Below are 16,209 nucleotides of genomic sequence, written 5' to 3'. Positions count from 1 at the left end.
TGCAAAAAACGCTGCACAACGAGAAGAGGTGACCGGACCCTGAGGAAGATTGTGGAGAAGGACCGATTCCAGACCTTGGGGGACCTGCGGAAGCAGTGGACTGAGTCTGGAGTAGAAACATCCAGAGCCACCGTGCACAGGCGTGTGCAGGAAATGGGCTACAGAGAAGCAGCACTGGACTGTTGCTCAGTGGTCCAAAGTACTTTTTTCAATCAAGGTGTCAGAGTCTGGAAGAAGGAAATGCCAAAATGCCTGAAGTCCAGTGTCAAGTACCCACAGTCAGTGATGGTCTGGGGTGCCATGTCAGCTGCTGGTGTTGGTCCACTGTGTTTTATCAAGGGCAGGGTCAATGCAGCTAGCTATCAGGAGATTTTGGAGCACTTCATGCTTCCATCTGCTGAAAAGCTTTATGGAGATGAAGATTTCGTTTTTCAGCATGACCTGGCACCTGCTCACAGTGCCAAAACCACTGGTAAATGGTTTACTGACCATGGTATTACTGTGCTCAATTGGCCTGCCAACTCTCCTGACCTGAACCCCATAGAGAATCTGTGGGATATTGTGAAGAGAAAGTTGAGAGACGCAAGACCCAACACTCTGGATGAGCTTAAGGCCGCTATCGAAGCATCCTGGGCCTCCATAACACCTCAGCAGTGCCACGGGCTGATTGCCTCCATGCCACGCCGCATTGAAGCAGTCATTTCTGGAAAAGGATTCCCGACCAAGTATTGAGTGCATAACTGAACATAATTATTTGAAGGTTGACTTTCTTTGTATTAAAAACACTTTTCTTTTATTGGTCGGATGAAATATGCAAATTTTTTGAGATAGGAATTTTGGGTTTTCATGAGCTGTATGCCAAAATCATCAGTATTAAAACAATAAAAGACCTGAAATATTTCAGTTGGTGTGCAATGAATCTAAAATATATGAAAGTTTAATTTTTATCATTACATTATGGAAAATAATGAACTTTGTCACAATATGCAAATATTTTGAGAAGGACCTGTATGTCGCACTGGACAATAAGTCGCACTTATTTAGAACCAAGAAAAAACATTACCGTCTCCAGCATCGAGAGGGCGCTCTATATCTTCAGTGTAGACTACAGGAGCACTGAGCAGCATAGAGCGCCCTCTCGTGGCTGGAGACGGTAATGTTTTCTCTTGGTTCATTTCTCTCGGTTCATGTCAAATTAATTTTGATAAATAAGTCGCACCTGACTATAAGTCGCAGGACCAGCCAAACTATGAAAAAAAGTGCGACTTATAGTCCGGAAAATACGGTGATGCAAGTGGAAAAATCCATCAAACTTGATGCTTCAAAAACTACACAAAACAAACAAATATCCATTCGACTCCATTTGATGAAACACTGAATTTATTTCTAAAGAGAAATGGTAGGCATAGGTAAAAAAAACTACTTAAATATTTTTACATTTTCAAACTACTGTATAAAACCATCGCTTCAAAACAACAGTCATACATGGGCTCATGAGTTCACACTTGACATAAACATTGACATTCTGAAAGTCATATAATGTACATCTAGGATGGCAAAATGATAAGTAAATGATAAGAACTATCATATTTTTTTATCCAAAGCAATTTACAGTGCATCCATCAGTATGTGTGTTCCCTGGGAATTGAACCTACAACCTTTTGCGCTGTTAATGCAATATTCTACCACTGAGCCACAGGAACAGTTTTACAGCTATTACAGATCAAGTAAACAGATAACCAATATTTTGAACCGATATGTATGTCTGGTATACAAATGAAATGTCAAAATTACTAACAAAAAGGACTCTGAGAAAAACTCTTTAAATGCTTTTAATTTATTTTATTGGCAAACTGGTTTAGAAAATGACCAATAACTCCAAAAAAATTCTTAAAATCAGCGCCAAAAATCTGACTCCTAGAGAGAATTTTCACATTGGCCCTGTCAGAAATGTGAATTTGAAGTCCTGCAATAGACCATTTGTGAAGTCCAGGAGATAGTAAGGTGTTCCACTTACCATTTTCTGATCCTCAACCAGGGTTCGAAATGAGTCATTAGGGATCCCCTATAAGAATTCCTTTTTGGATTTTGGGGGGTCCCCAAAAAAATATTTTTACATCAAAAATTATTGTGAAAATTATAGGTTTTAGTGACGTTTTGTATTTATAACAGTAATTAATTTATTTCCTAGCGCGAGGCAGCAATCAGGGCAGCTATTAGCTAAATGTGAGTTCAGCATCACAGGTTGTTGTTGTGGTGCTCCCGCAGACACGTACTAGATGAACGCGGCAAAACGAGACATCACAAGAGTGAAATCCTGAATGAAAATCCTGTAAGTGCTTAGATTGTGTTTATATCTCCATAATTGCTTATAGTAAAATATTAGGAGTTCGAGTTCCTATATCAAAAGTTGCATTAACTAGATACCCAGTGTAATGATTAGAAGAGTACGTTTGTCAATGTTTCTTGCTAGCTGTAACTTATGTGTATGAAGCCAAATGATCTGCCAGCTAACAGCAGAACGACCAGCTAGACTAGTTATTCAAAGCTAGCTTAACAATCTACTTGTCCAGTCAGTGATTACGAAAGATAACCAGGACTTAATTCAAGTCTATGAGGTGATTAAAGTGAATGTGATTTGAGTATGAATGTACATGAGAGCTTGGTAAAGAAGCTAATATTATTTTTCTTAATTTGGAATCCTGCACATGGAGAGAAAAAGAGGAAAAAGAAATATCACCGACTTTTTTCAAGGGTAAATTGTGCTTATGTCAATACAGAACAAAATATGCTGTAGCCAATTTTGCCGTCAATACTGCCGACGTTGTCTTTGCTGTATCAGTAGGTTATATATTTATGTTAAACATCCAAATGTAGACTGGTCTGTCTGTCGGCGCACAGAGCCACGCAGTCACAGCACCTGAAGTTCGTGAATACCGAATTCCCTTGTCTTTCTTATCAATTTGTGTTTGAACGAAAAAAAAAAAATAACGATGTGCTCGAAAAAATAAGTCAAAGTGTCCGTTTCAAAGAATTTCCCCATAAACGCAGTCAGAGAAAGAAAATACTGTAGATAGGTAAACTGTATTAATAGTATGAACCATATTTAATGTATACAGTGAAGGCAGTGTTATTTTACATTTGATTATTCAATGTCTGTAACTACAGTTAACTTACCCGAGAAACCAAAAGCACTGCTTTATTTCACATGTATTTTTGTTCTATTGCATTTATTATGCTTGTACTTTGTTTATTATTTTTTATGCAGAGGCACTAGGCCTACCCTACAAAATTACCCCAATCATCCTAGAACTTTATAAAAAGAGCTACTCAAATCATCAGGTGAACTTGTTTTCAGGAAGAAGAGGAAGGAGTATTAAAGCAAGAAGAAGTGATAGTTTTTCAAAATTTCATTTTACTCTATGTGCCTATAGGGGTGGGATGGCAGGGGTTGTTGGCAATGTAAGTATCTAGATATTTGCAGCAGGGCAAGGGAAAACATCCCAAGACCATTATCCCACCTTCAACACTGGTCCATATAATTTTGCCTACAATATATCGTATAGCAAGGTAGTCTTCAGAACCTTTAATAATTAAATTTTAGGGGACCCCCCAAGAGTCCTAAGTCATTTCGAACCCTGTCCTCAACAGTTCTCATAAGCCTCCTCGATGCATATTTTTGCCGGGTCCAAGCTGATGCGGGTTCCATGTTGGACTGCTATACCCGACAGTTTATGCAGCATTACGTCACCAAAATGTGGGCTCAGAAATGGACTGCATTGGTTTAAGCTAACATTTGGGACAGAGCCATTGACTGTCTGGCCACCAAGCCAACAATGCAGCCATCGTACCTTTGTTTTCAGACTCAGTCTAAATGTTGTGTTTATTGAGAGTGCATGTTTGGCTGATTAACTCCAGTTTACCTGTGCAACACATTCGCCCTCGGTTGTGCTCATGGGGAAAAAGGGCTGTGAAAACAGAATCTTATTCTTACAGAACTGCCAAAAGCAGCACAATGCAATGCATGTCAGCATACTGTCATCAGGGGAACTCATAGGATGTTATATAGGAATGCTGAGAGCATGATGGAGGCATGTGTAGGATGGAACGGTTACAGTTTGCCATTAATAGCATGCTGTGTTCAATTAGTCCAAACAACATGCTACAGGAATAGCTTGCAGAATTTTTGCCACTTTGTATTTCTACAGCCTTGACATGAATTATACAGTTGGTTTTTGGCTTATTAGCGGTGCATGCTTTTTTACTATTGCTCTTTCCTAGGGTTTAAAAAAAACAGAACTCAGCATACCTCTAGGTCAAAGTATTACACTTTGGCACATTACTCATCCACAGTTTCTGCTAAAAAAAAATGATACCTCAAATCGTGCAGCTTGTTGAGGAGGTGTGCTATTACCTATTTAACCCTTTCACATGTAAGTTTCAAATATTCAAGCTGAGCCCCAGGAGTGAGTTACACTTATTTTAGAATGCATCACCTTACTATTTCTAGGACTACACTTCAAGCTTGTCACATGACACACTGCAGCCACATTAACACTTTATAACAAATGTACTGGTTTTATTTCATTGTTCCATTTAATTTAAAATATCCACACGTTTCTCAATTATGTGTATGTAGAATAGAGAAAACTTTATAGTTACCTACACAATGTGTTTCTGATGTGAAAAATACACATCATTAAATTATGTTTAAAAGATTTCAATAGACATCATTGCTAGTACTTATATGTATTTAAATGTCAGGGAAAAAATGACAAACATTATGTAGGTGAAAACATTGAACAGCTGGAATATATGACAAGGGATGAGCTCTCTCTGGGCTCTCTTTGGTTCAGCACCAAAGGGTGAACACAGATTGGAATATAGCAGGTGGTCATGTGATATTCTAATAAAACCGGTGTGAAAGTATGCACAAGGGTTGAGTGATCAGACTTACTATTTTTGTCTGGTGGACAATAAAATACCAATACCTTGCATTAAAGGAAGGTTTAAATACTTGTGAGTGGGCTTTTTTGAATACCCCAGCAACCATATACAGTACAGTAGCTAACAAAGCTATAGGATCCTATGGGAAGCCTGTAGCATTATAACGGCAACTTTTATATGGCCAATAGAACACACATTTTCTTCTGAATATGCTAAAATGTATTAAAAATCAAAGGCAGTAAGAAGCACAATTAACAAAATTGTCCAAAACATGAATGGTTGTTAAAAAAGGTTCAAAACGAAGGTGTTTTTCAACTGTTAATAACTTTAATCTGGACATAGAAAGGAACAATGCCAAAATTCACATGTGATAAATGATAGTCCCATCCAGACCAATGCACTTCTGTGGTTTGGCAACAGATCCATTCATTACTTACAGGAAAAATTAAGTTATTGTTCAACTAAATTTGTGTCCCGTTTTTTATGGTTTACTTGAATGTGTCCGACTTGGATTTCAGTCATCCACTTTGATTAATAAACCAGGGCACCTTTTGACTTTTCCATGACCTTTCCAGTCATTTATGATCACTGGATAAGAACATTTACATAATGATTCAAATCAGAGATTACCAAGCAAGTTTGATTTTTAACAAAAGCGAAAAATTTTACATTTCAGGGTCTGGGAACATTTCAGTTGTGTTGCTGTCTATGGAGGGTCAGAAAGCTCTCGGATTTCATCAAATATATCTTAATTTGTGTTTCAGAGATGAATGAAGGTCTTACAGGTTTGGAGCAACATGAGGGTAAGTCATTAAAGACAAAAAAAAATATTTTTATGGTTCAATTTGGAAAGGTTCCATGGATGTTAAAGCTTCTCAAAGAAACCACCGATGCCAGTAAAGAACCTTGGATGCTGTAGTATAAACAAGCCACACAATACAAACACGCAAACAAATACAAAACAAGTCCAGTTGTTTTCGGAAATGTGCTGGCAAATGTTCATTCTTCTCCCAGCGTGCTCCTTCATCGCTATTATAGCAAACCAACACGGCGCGCACTGGAGCATACGTACTGTACTCCCGCGCTCTCCACAAGTCTCAACAGCTTTCAGTTAATTGACTTCTCGAGCCACACGAAGAGCGCGCGACTGCCCCTGGTGCCACACCCTCTTTTCATTAAACAGCCTTGACACCTCACTTACATCTGAGTCACCAATAAGCAACATTTAAATTATAGTGAAGCTCCAGGTAACCTATTCACACAGCGAAGATAGATGTTATTCTGCACGTGATACCATAACACGGCCAACGGGTAAGAAACACATCAACTGAAAGCTTGCTTTATGCAATATATGAAACATAAATTGAGTTAAATATAAGCGCTCTCCTCCGCTATAAGTGACATAGGTTAGTCTACCTGCACTGACACTGCACGTAGGCTATTGTTCAGTATAACAACGGCATCCTTTAACTGTCCTCTCCACTAAACCCAGTTAAAAAATGGCCACATGACCAAAAGCGGTAGCAAACCCTTGTTAACAGACCGGCCCGCCGCACAAAATGCCAGAATAACGCAAGATTTTAGGCTCACCACAAGGGCATAGGCTGAGCCCCCCCTGCAAGCGCTGAGAGGACACATTTAGCCTGTTCACGGTGCACACTTCACGGATAGTGAGCATACACGGGATGACATCGCAACAAAGAGCCCTACCTGTCTCTCCAGGATTGACGCGCGGATTTCCGTCCAAATGCCGAGCATTGAGGGCTTGCGATTGCCACCGCCCTGCTGCTTCTGCTCCCCGTCAAAGGATGGAGGCTGTCCGAGAGGATGAATGAGCGGAGGGGGGAGAGCTGCTCTTTCGGGTGGGTGGATGAGAGGAGAGGAAAAGAAGAGGAGGAGGAGGAGAGGAGCGTAGGGGGCGTATGCGCGCTGGAATACACCAAACTCCTTCCTCACCGCTGAGAGAGCAGCGCTCAACTGAACACGCACCGATTTCATCACCACGAATGCGCTGTGAGCCTCGGTTCCGCTTTATGTCCGTCCATATGCACTAGCGTATTCCTGTTATTCAGTGAAGAAATGAAGAAACACATATAAATGTTAGAGCACACTGTAGGCTATATAGTGTGGGAGTGCGTGAGTAACAATAAATATTATAAAAATAGGCTACACCAGAATAGAATTGAATACTTTTTTGCCCTTATAGCCTACAGACAAATTTCTCCAATACAAGTTAAAAATGTTTTATCAGGCAACTTACAAATGTGCTTCATGTGGTAATACAGTATTTAAATGAGTTTTATATAAGTTAAAATAGTATTGACACTCTACTGTAGGGTTCCTCAAATCTTGTCCAGGAGGGCCAATGCGCTTCAGAGTTTGGGATTTGGGAGAATCATTAAAAAAAAAAAAAAAATTTAAGTATAACAAACAAACAAACTAATTTATTAATAATAAAAATACATACATGCATAATCTTTGTAGAATATAAAATGAGATATTTTGAATATTGTCTGTAACCATCGACTTTCTTTGAATGTCCAAAAACAAAACACACTTTTCTCAAAATAAATGTTTATGTTCCACAGAACAAATTTCCTTTCTTTCTTGTGAAGTGTAGTGTTTGTAAATTTATTTATTTATTATTTTTAATATTAGTTTTTTCTTGCATTTATTTTCTTACTTTTAAAATAAAAGTAGATATTTTGAAGAATGTTGGTATCCAAACAGTTTTAGTAACCAATGACAAACACACTTTTCCTCAGAATATCTCATTTTATTTTTCACAAAAGAAAGAAATTCATACAGGTCTGGGACAATATGAGTTAATTAAGTGAATTTGAAATAAGTTAGCCTCAAACAAACTGCAATGAACCTACAGGTGCATCTCAATAAATTAGAATGCCATAGAAAAATGCATTTATTTCAGTAATTCAACTCAAATTGTTAAACTCGTGTATTAAATAAATTCAATGAACACAAATCTCAACAAATTAGAATACCTCATAAGACCAATAAAAATTGGTTTTAGAGAATTGTTGTCCTTCTGGAAAGTATGTTCATTTACTGTACATGTACTCAATACTTGGTTGGGGTTCCTTTTGCTTTAATTACTGCCTCAATTCGGCGTGGCATGGAGGAGATCAGTTTGTGGCAGTGCTGAGGTGGTCTGGAAGCCCAGGTTTCTTTGACAGTGGCCTTTTGACAGACAGCTTATCTGCATTTTTTGGTCTCTTGTTTCTCATATTCCTCTTGACAATAGCCCATATATTCTCTATGGGGTTCAGGTCTGTTGAGTTTGCTGGCCAGTCAAGCAACACCATGGTCATTTAACCAACTTTTGGTGCTTTTGGTAGTGTGGGCAGGTGCCAATTCCTGCTGGAAAATGAAATCAGCATCTTCAAAAAGCTGGTCAGCAGAAGGAAGCATTGAAGTGCTCCAAAATTTCTTGGTAAATGGGTGCAGTGACTTTGGTTTTCAAAAAAAAGTGGACCAACACCAGCAGATGACATTGCACCCCAAATCATCACAGACTGTGGAAACTTAAGCAACTTGGGCTATGAGCTTTTCCACCCTTCCTCCAGACTCTAGGACCTTGGTTTCCAAATGAAATACAAATCTTGCTCTCATCTGAAAAGAGGACTTTGGACCACTAGGCAACAGTCCACTTCTTCTTCTCCTTAGCCCAGGTAAGACGCCTCTGATGTTGTCTGTGGTTCAGCAAATTCCTTGACACGTCTGTGTGTGGTGGCTCTTTATGCCTTGACCCCAGCCTCAGTGCATTTCTTGTGAAGTTTACTCAAATTCTTGAATCAATTTTGCTTGACAATCCTCATACTTAAACTACAGTACTTCAGTCTGTGTGCTTTGCATTTATTTAATACACGACTTTCACAATTTGAGTTGAATTACTGAAATAAATGAACTTTTCCATGACAATCTAATTTACTGAGATGCACCTGTAAGAATTAATAACAAAAAAATTATTAATTATTAATAAAAAGCTGTCATTTCCACAATCCATCATCCATGACGCAAAAATGATGAGAAAGAGGACTTTAATCTTAGTTAAACTTAGTTCAGCATATTCAAACACTTTGAATCCACATCCTCCTCCAGAAATCCAAACATCTTATAGCATAGAAAGAATCCCAACCCCACGCAAACAGAAAAAAAAAAACCCTGTGTGCACAACCGGTTTACTGACAGCCCTTCTGCCTACAGACAGCTGCTGATAGATATCCCTCACTTCTGAATTAAGGGAACAGTCTTAAGTGCACTGCTGATGAAACTGAATGTAATTAGAGAGTTATTAAATGTCCATTCAAGCACCATGATGTTAAATGAAGGCCTGCAGTCTGAATTCTTTTTTTTTTTTAAGTTTAAAATCTGGATGAGCTCTGAATTTATAACCACATAAGAATACATCTGAAAAGTATTTTTCTATTTCTAAGTTTGTTAATTAAGACATTCATAATAAATATTAATAAAACAAGATGCCTTGTTAGAAATATATGACATGAATGGTTTATTTGAAGTGAAAAGGTAAAATATAAATAAAAATTATTAAAACAGATGTGAAGGGGGAGGAGAATTTATACGTGCGTCACGTTAAGTCGATAAAAGACTTCCGCATAGGATACACCTGTGTATCCTCGCTCATCGCTCCTCCTGAAGCCTCCTCCCTCCTCGATCCTCGCCTCCTCGCCTCCTCGTGGTGCAATTAGAAGCTGTGTCTCATTTAGAAGGCCACGTCCTCCGGAGGTCGCATCCTCTGGAGGTCGACTCCTCTCTAGGATGCGTATACGGAGTGTCCTTAACCCTGGGATTAAACGAGACGGCCTTCGTAGGATAGAAGGAAAAGGATACAGGAAGGATCACGTTGCTATGCCAACACATAGCGTCGTTGCGCTCTCACACTTGTTAAAGAAAGAAATATTAGGAAAATAATTTCTAAATTTGGAAAGTAATTAGAAAAAAAAATGTTTTTACTTGTTTTATTTTATTCAATGTTTGAGGAGCTAAACACTTGTAATCATGTTGACCACACTTGTAATTCAATTTTTAAAAAATGAAGAACTTTAAAATACTTACATTTAAACACCACAGCTCCGCTTGTGTGTAGATCTGCCGCCGCCATTTTTTCAAATAAACAACGGTTATTTATTGCGAAGGCAAAGAATTGTGGGTTATCTGTAGCAGCGAAGGATACACCTCATGTATCCTTCGAACTCCTGTGAAAAAAGGTTGCATTCGAAGGTCTCATTCGGAGTGTGCTACTTGCTTTTCTGAAATGAGACAACCTCGATGACGTATGCAGCCTTTGAATGCAACCTTCGGAGGGCGCAGCCTTCTAAATGAGACACAGCTAGAGAATTGAGATGTCCTTCAAGATGGCTGTGCTCGATCGGTTTCCGGGTCATAGGATGGAGGACGGAGGAGCGAGAAGATGAGGAGGGATATTGAGAAGCACCCAATGTGTTTGGTACAGCTGGGAATGTTGCTATTAATATTTCAACCAGAGGATGGCAGCATTATTTTTTTCTGACCATGTTTCATTCACAGGCTTTTGTGTTTTGTTAACAGAGGCTTGATATGAAATATATACTCGAACAGAATATGTGGTAAAATCATTGTCGGCGATGAGGGCGATCTTTCGAGTAATTACCATCATTATGCGTATTTTACTGGAAAACAACACCCTTGTTTTCAGTCCTTTGTGGTTTGGGGAGAATATCATGAAAAGTTCATTTGTCATGTTAGAGATAAAATCAGATAGTTGGGGAATAAAGATAGGGATTTGAGATGTTTGTCATAACATCATAACATTATTCAAAAGCCACCTAAAATGGAAAGCTGCAACCAAAATATGAGCCACGGGTTTTGAGCACAGCAGGGAAATTTATGCTAAAAGCAAATAATACAATTCAACTAACCATGTGCATAAAATACATTTGTTTAGCAGCCTTTAAATTGGAGGAGAAAAAAATTAACATATCTTTTATTGCTGATGTCAAAAGCATCCAGTAGTATTTTGACTCAAATTCATTTGACATTTTGTAGAAGCTATAGCCAAGTGAGGCAGATGGCAACATCTACAGGTTGCATGAAAGTATGTAAAGTTAAATAAAAAAATAAAACAGACATATTTAATATGGATTCAATTACAGGATAAATATGGTTTGTTTAAAATAACGACAGCATGAAACTACTGTCAGGATAATAATTTTGCATATTGTGGGGCCTATGTAGCTGATGTCAATATGAATACATTAAAATGTATTTCTGTTGCTCAAATGGCTTGTTTGAATGGGTTTTATTGTTTTTAAGTAGCGCCAGTGTTCGGACCAAGCGGCAACCTCCCGCTCTCTCTCATGAAGCCAACAAGGAACTAAAACTGTAATTCATCGACTGGCCGCTTGAGGCTGGCTGCAAAAGGGAGTCAGGCCCATAGACTGCCCACGTTAAAATGCCCAACTTTAAAAGCAGGAAAAAACATGTTTACAGCCTAGTGCAAAAAATTATTTTGGCTAATTTTGCCCTTCATGACAACTGTGAGGCTGGTGAATTTTTTATAACTCATCCATTTAAATTATATTAAGCCTTAAAGTTCTGCATTAATTAAGGGCGTGTCCACTTTAGCGACAGGTGGATTGCCACTGATGTCACCGCCGTCACGCTAGGTGGGCGTGGCTTCAGCAACCAGCTCCCGCCTTTTTGACTATTTTCGATTACCCCGGAGTGATGCGCTGCCAAGTTGGCGACAGCCCGCTCTGCACACTTTTGGTTTCAAAAACTCTCTTCAGAAACCTATGGGTGACATTACGTCCATGTTTTTATACAGTCTATGGTTTGGACCAGTAGAAGCATCACAATATGACAAGGGCCGTAACATTTCTGTCTAACGCTTTCGGCCAATCACAACGCAGTGGATATCTGGCCAATCAGAGCACACCTCGCAAAATTAAATTTCTACAATATTTAGTAGTAGCTTATCAGGGGGTACCTGTCAGTTTATGTGCATATGGCAGAAATGTACAGAAAAATCAATTAAAGACATAATTAAACAGATGATTAACACTATTAACAGCAATTATTATATGATGCAATCACACTTATAGCTAAATTTGTTAGTTCTGTATGTTGTTTCAGGGTTGGCAACATCTGAGGTCCTCTGAGGGGGGTGACGTCATCTCTTCTCAGGTGTTCTGGATCCAGACTGGAACTTGTATGAACAAGCCCTGGTTGCCCTGGTTACATCCCGTGGCAAAACAGAGAAACAAATAGAGACATAATTAGCGTAGCTGCTGTTCCAACCAAGTAAAATTAATTAGTTAAACCCAAGCTAAAGAATAATAATGCGCATTTGATCAGATGTAACATCAGATCAGATTATGAGATGTATTATTTGAATGCTTGGCGAAAGAGATGTGTTTTTAATCTAGATTTAAACAGAGAGAGTGTGTCTGAACCCCCGAACATTATCAGGAAGGCTATTCCAGAGTTTGGGAGCCAAATGTGAAAAAGCTCTACCTCCTTTAGTGGACTTTACTATCCTAGGTACTACCAAAAGTCCAGCATTTTGTGACTTTAGGGAGGGTGATGGAGTGTAGCGTGGTAGAAGACTAGTTAGGTAAGCAGGAGCTAAACCATTTAGGGCCTTATAGGTAAATAATAATATTTTGTAACTGATATGAAACTTAATAGGTAGCCAGTGAAGAGACTGTAGAATTGGGGTAATATGATCATATTTTCTTGACCTGGTAAGAACTCTAGCCACTGCATTTTGGACTACCTGTAGCTTTTTTGTTGAATATGCAAGACAACCACCTAGCAGTGCATTACAATAGTCCAGTCTAGAGGTCATAAATGCATGAACTAGCTTTTCTGCATCAGAAACAGGTAATATGTTTTGTAGCTTGGCTATGTTTCTAAGATGGAAGAATGCTGTTTTTATAACATGGGAAATATGGTTTTCAAAAGACAAGTTGCTGTCTTAATATAACACACGTATTTTTGACTGTAGAGGAAGAAACAGTGCATCTGTCTAGTTGCAAACTGTAATCTACGAGATTCTGTGTACTGTTTTTTGGTCCAGTAAGTAATATCTCTGTCTTATCCGAATTTAATAGAAGAAAATTATTGGTCATTCAATCTTTTACATTTTTAACACACTCAGTTAGTTTAGATAATTTAAAAGTTTCATCTGGTCCTGTTGAAATATACTGTATAGCTGAGTATCATCAGCATAACAGTGGAAACTAATCCCATATTTTCTAAGAATATTATCAAGGGGCAACATGTATATTGAAAATAGCAGAGGACCTAGGACAGATCCTTGTGGCACTCCATATTTTACTGGTGATAAATGAGATGACTCCCCATTTAAATAAACAAAGTTGTAGCGATCAGACAGGTATGATCTAAACCATCTTAAAGCCTGTCCTTGAATACCTGTATAGTTTTGTAATCAATCTATGAATATGTCATGATCTATGGTGTCGATCGCAGCACTAAGATCAAGTAAAACGAGCAGTGAGATGCATCCTTAATCTGACGCAAGAAGTCATTTGTAATTTTAATAAGTGCCGTTTCTGTGCTATGGTGGGGCCTTTTTTGGCAGGAAGGAGCACAATTGAGTAGACAACATTTTATCAAATTTTAGACATAAATGGAAGATTTTAAATGGGCCTATAATTTGCCAGTTCACTAGGATCTAGTTGTGGTTTCTTAATAAAAGGCTTAAAAAACGTCAGCTTGAATGGTTTTGGGACGTGACCTAAAGATAACAATGAATTAATAATATTGAGAAGCGGTCTTTCTGCAGGTGATAACTCTTTCAGTAATTTAGAGGGTACAGGATCTAATAAACATGTTGCTGGTTTAGATGCAGTGATAAGTTTATTTAGCTCTTCCTCTCCTATAGTTGTAAAGTGCTGCTGTTTATCTTTGGGTGCGATGGATGAAACTGAAGTATTAGACGCTGTAGAATCTACATTTGTTATTGTATTTTTTATTTGATCTATTTTATCAGTGAAGAAATTCATGAAGTCATTACTATGAAACTGTGAGGGAATATTTAAATTGGGTGACGTCTGGTTATTTGTTAATCTAGCCACTTTGATAAATAAAAACCTTGGATTGTTTTGGTTATTTTCAGTGAGTTTGTGGATATGCTCGGCTCTGGCAGGTTTTAGAGCCTGTTTATAGCTGGACATACTGTTTTTCCACACAATCCTAAAAACTTCCAAGTTAATTTTTCTCCATTTGCGTTCAAGAAGGCGAGTTTCTTTCTTGAGAGAGTGGGTATTACTGTTATACCATGGAACAGTATATTTTTCTCTGTCCTTTTTAAATTTGATGTGGGCAACAGCTTCTAATTAGGGGTGTAACGGTTCACAAAATTCACGGTTCGGTTCGATACAATACACTGGTGTCACGGTTCGGTTCGGTACGGTTCGGTACGTTTTAGATACAGCAAAAAGAAAAAATTGGCAGATAAATTTCCTTAATTTTTAAAAAATGTTTTATTTATTAAAACTAACAAAGTAGTTTTAATAGTTTTTTTACATTGAACAATGATGGAGCTATTCTTTACCCATCTTCTATGGTGTTTTCTTAGCAGCATAATGTATAAAACAAAAACAGCTCCTTATAAAAAAAAATGAAAATGTTATATTAGTTATGAACAAATACAAAGATGTAACTTTTTATATGGAACTCTATAACTCTTTATATCGAGTGTGTTTTTACTCAATTGGTTCTCTATAGGGCTTATGTTTTTTGGAACAAAGCAGGAATTACGGTCTGTCTGAAATGGGCTCGTGAAGGAATATTGTAACGGGGCTCAATTACATTAAGCATGTTCTTAAAACCTACGTTTTCCACTACAGAGTAAGGCGCTCGCTCACTCAGTACGCGCTGAAGGCTCGTTGCAAAATGGCTAATGCGTTTAACAATGCGTTTTTGGGGAAGTCGTGGCCTAATGGTTAGAGAGTTGGACTCCCAATCGAAAGGTTGTGAGTTCGAGTCCCGGGCCGGCAGGAATTGTGGGTTGGGGGAGTGCATGTACAGTTCTCTCTCCACCTTCAATACCACGACTTAGGTGCCCTTGAGCAAGGCATCGAACCCCCAACTGCTCCCCGGGCGCCGCAGCATAAATGGCTGCCCACTGCTCCGGGTGTGTGCTCACAGTGTGTGTGTTCACTGCTCTGTGTGTGTGCATTTCGGATGGGTTAAATGCAGAGCACAAATTCTGAGTATGGGTAACCATACTTGGCTGAATGTCACTTCACTTTCACTTTCACTTTCAAACCAGAAATAGAAGATCCTCCAATAACCAACAGGTCTGGTGTTTGGGTGCACTTTGGATTCCCTGTAAGCTATAATGGTGATGATAGAATGAATGGTAAATAGTAAGGTCTCATATCCGCGGCTATAACATAAATGTAGCCTACCAATCGCCGTGGTGATGTCTTTTGCCCTGTTTGAATCCGTTGGAAATGTCTGTCTAAATGCTGCGGGGATAGTTTGTTGCGTGTATGTTTCTCCTTTTTTCCGTCTTTTCCCAGATACTGACACACTAAGGTGATGTCGGCGTAAATGAGTTGACATATTTCAAGTATTCCCGCTGGTGTTTTTTTTTTTTTTTGTATTCCCGCTGGTGTACCCTAGATGCGACATATCGTTGTTGTTTTTATCCACCGCTCTCTTGCCATCACCATTATAGCTTACAGGGAATCCAAAGTGCACCCAAACACCAGACCTGTTGGTTATTGGAGGATCTTCTATTTCTGGTCTGTTAAACGCATTGGCCATTTTGCAACGAATCTTCAGCGCGTACTGAGTGAGCGAGCGCCTGACTGAGTAGCCTAATATAAACATATAAGTTGGTGTTTTTTTCTTCTTCGGGGGTGTCAGGGGCGTTGCCTGTTACGTCGTTTGGGTTATTGGGCTACCTTGTTGAACGCATATCATTATATTTCACATAATATTTTTTTATTTATTTTTCCAAATATAATTAATATTAGGTACGATATCTATATCAGTAAGATTGATTCCATGTGATATAATTAAATCTAGTGTATGATTAAAACGATGAGTGGGCCCGATGACATTTTGCTTGACTCCAAAATAGTTTATTAGGTCAGTAAACGCACGTCCTAATGCATCATCATTTATATTCTCAACATGAATATTAAAATCAGAGACAATTAGCGCTTTTATGATGGCTGTTTGTTGTTGTTTATTGAATATTATTAT

At 38.5% G+C, this 16,209-nt stretch overlaps 1 protein-coding gene across 6 annotated transcripts in view; it reads right to left on the bottom strand.

Annotated features, from left to right (window-relative positions):
• si:dkey-178k16.1 (protein 4.1) overlaps positions 1-7,001 on the bottom strand; it is a 66,234-nt gene extending 59,233 nt beyond the window's left edge. For 4 of the 6 annotated variants that reach the window (XM_059527415.1, XM_059527418.1, XM_059527419.1 and 1 more), the window contains exon 1: positions 6,658-7,000. The gene's annotated coding sequence lies outside the window, so the exon portion shown is untranslated. Of the gene's footprint in view, positions 1-6,657 lie in introns of all 6 variants that reach the window. The other 2 variants (XM_059527416.1, XM_059527420.1) reach the window with 2 other exon arrangements.
• Positions 7,002-16,209: the final 9,208 nt, after the last annotated feature.

Source organism: Carassius carassius, chromosome 37, assembly GCF_963082965.1.
Source record: "Carassius carassius chromosome 37, fCarCar2.1, whole genome shotgun sequence".
Classification (NCBI taxonomy): Eukaryota; Metazoa; Chordata; class Actinopteri; order Cypriniformes; family Cyprinidae; genus Carassius; species Carassius carassius.
The sequence above is the reverse complement of the archived record's forward strand: the minus strand, read 5'-3'. Positions and strand labels throughout refer to the sequence as shown.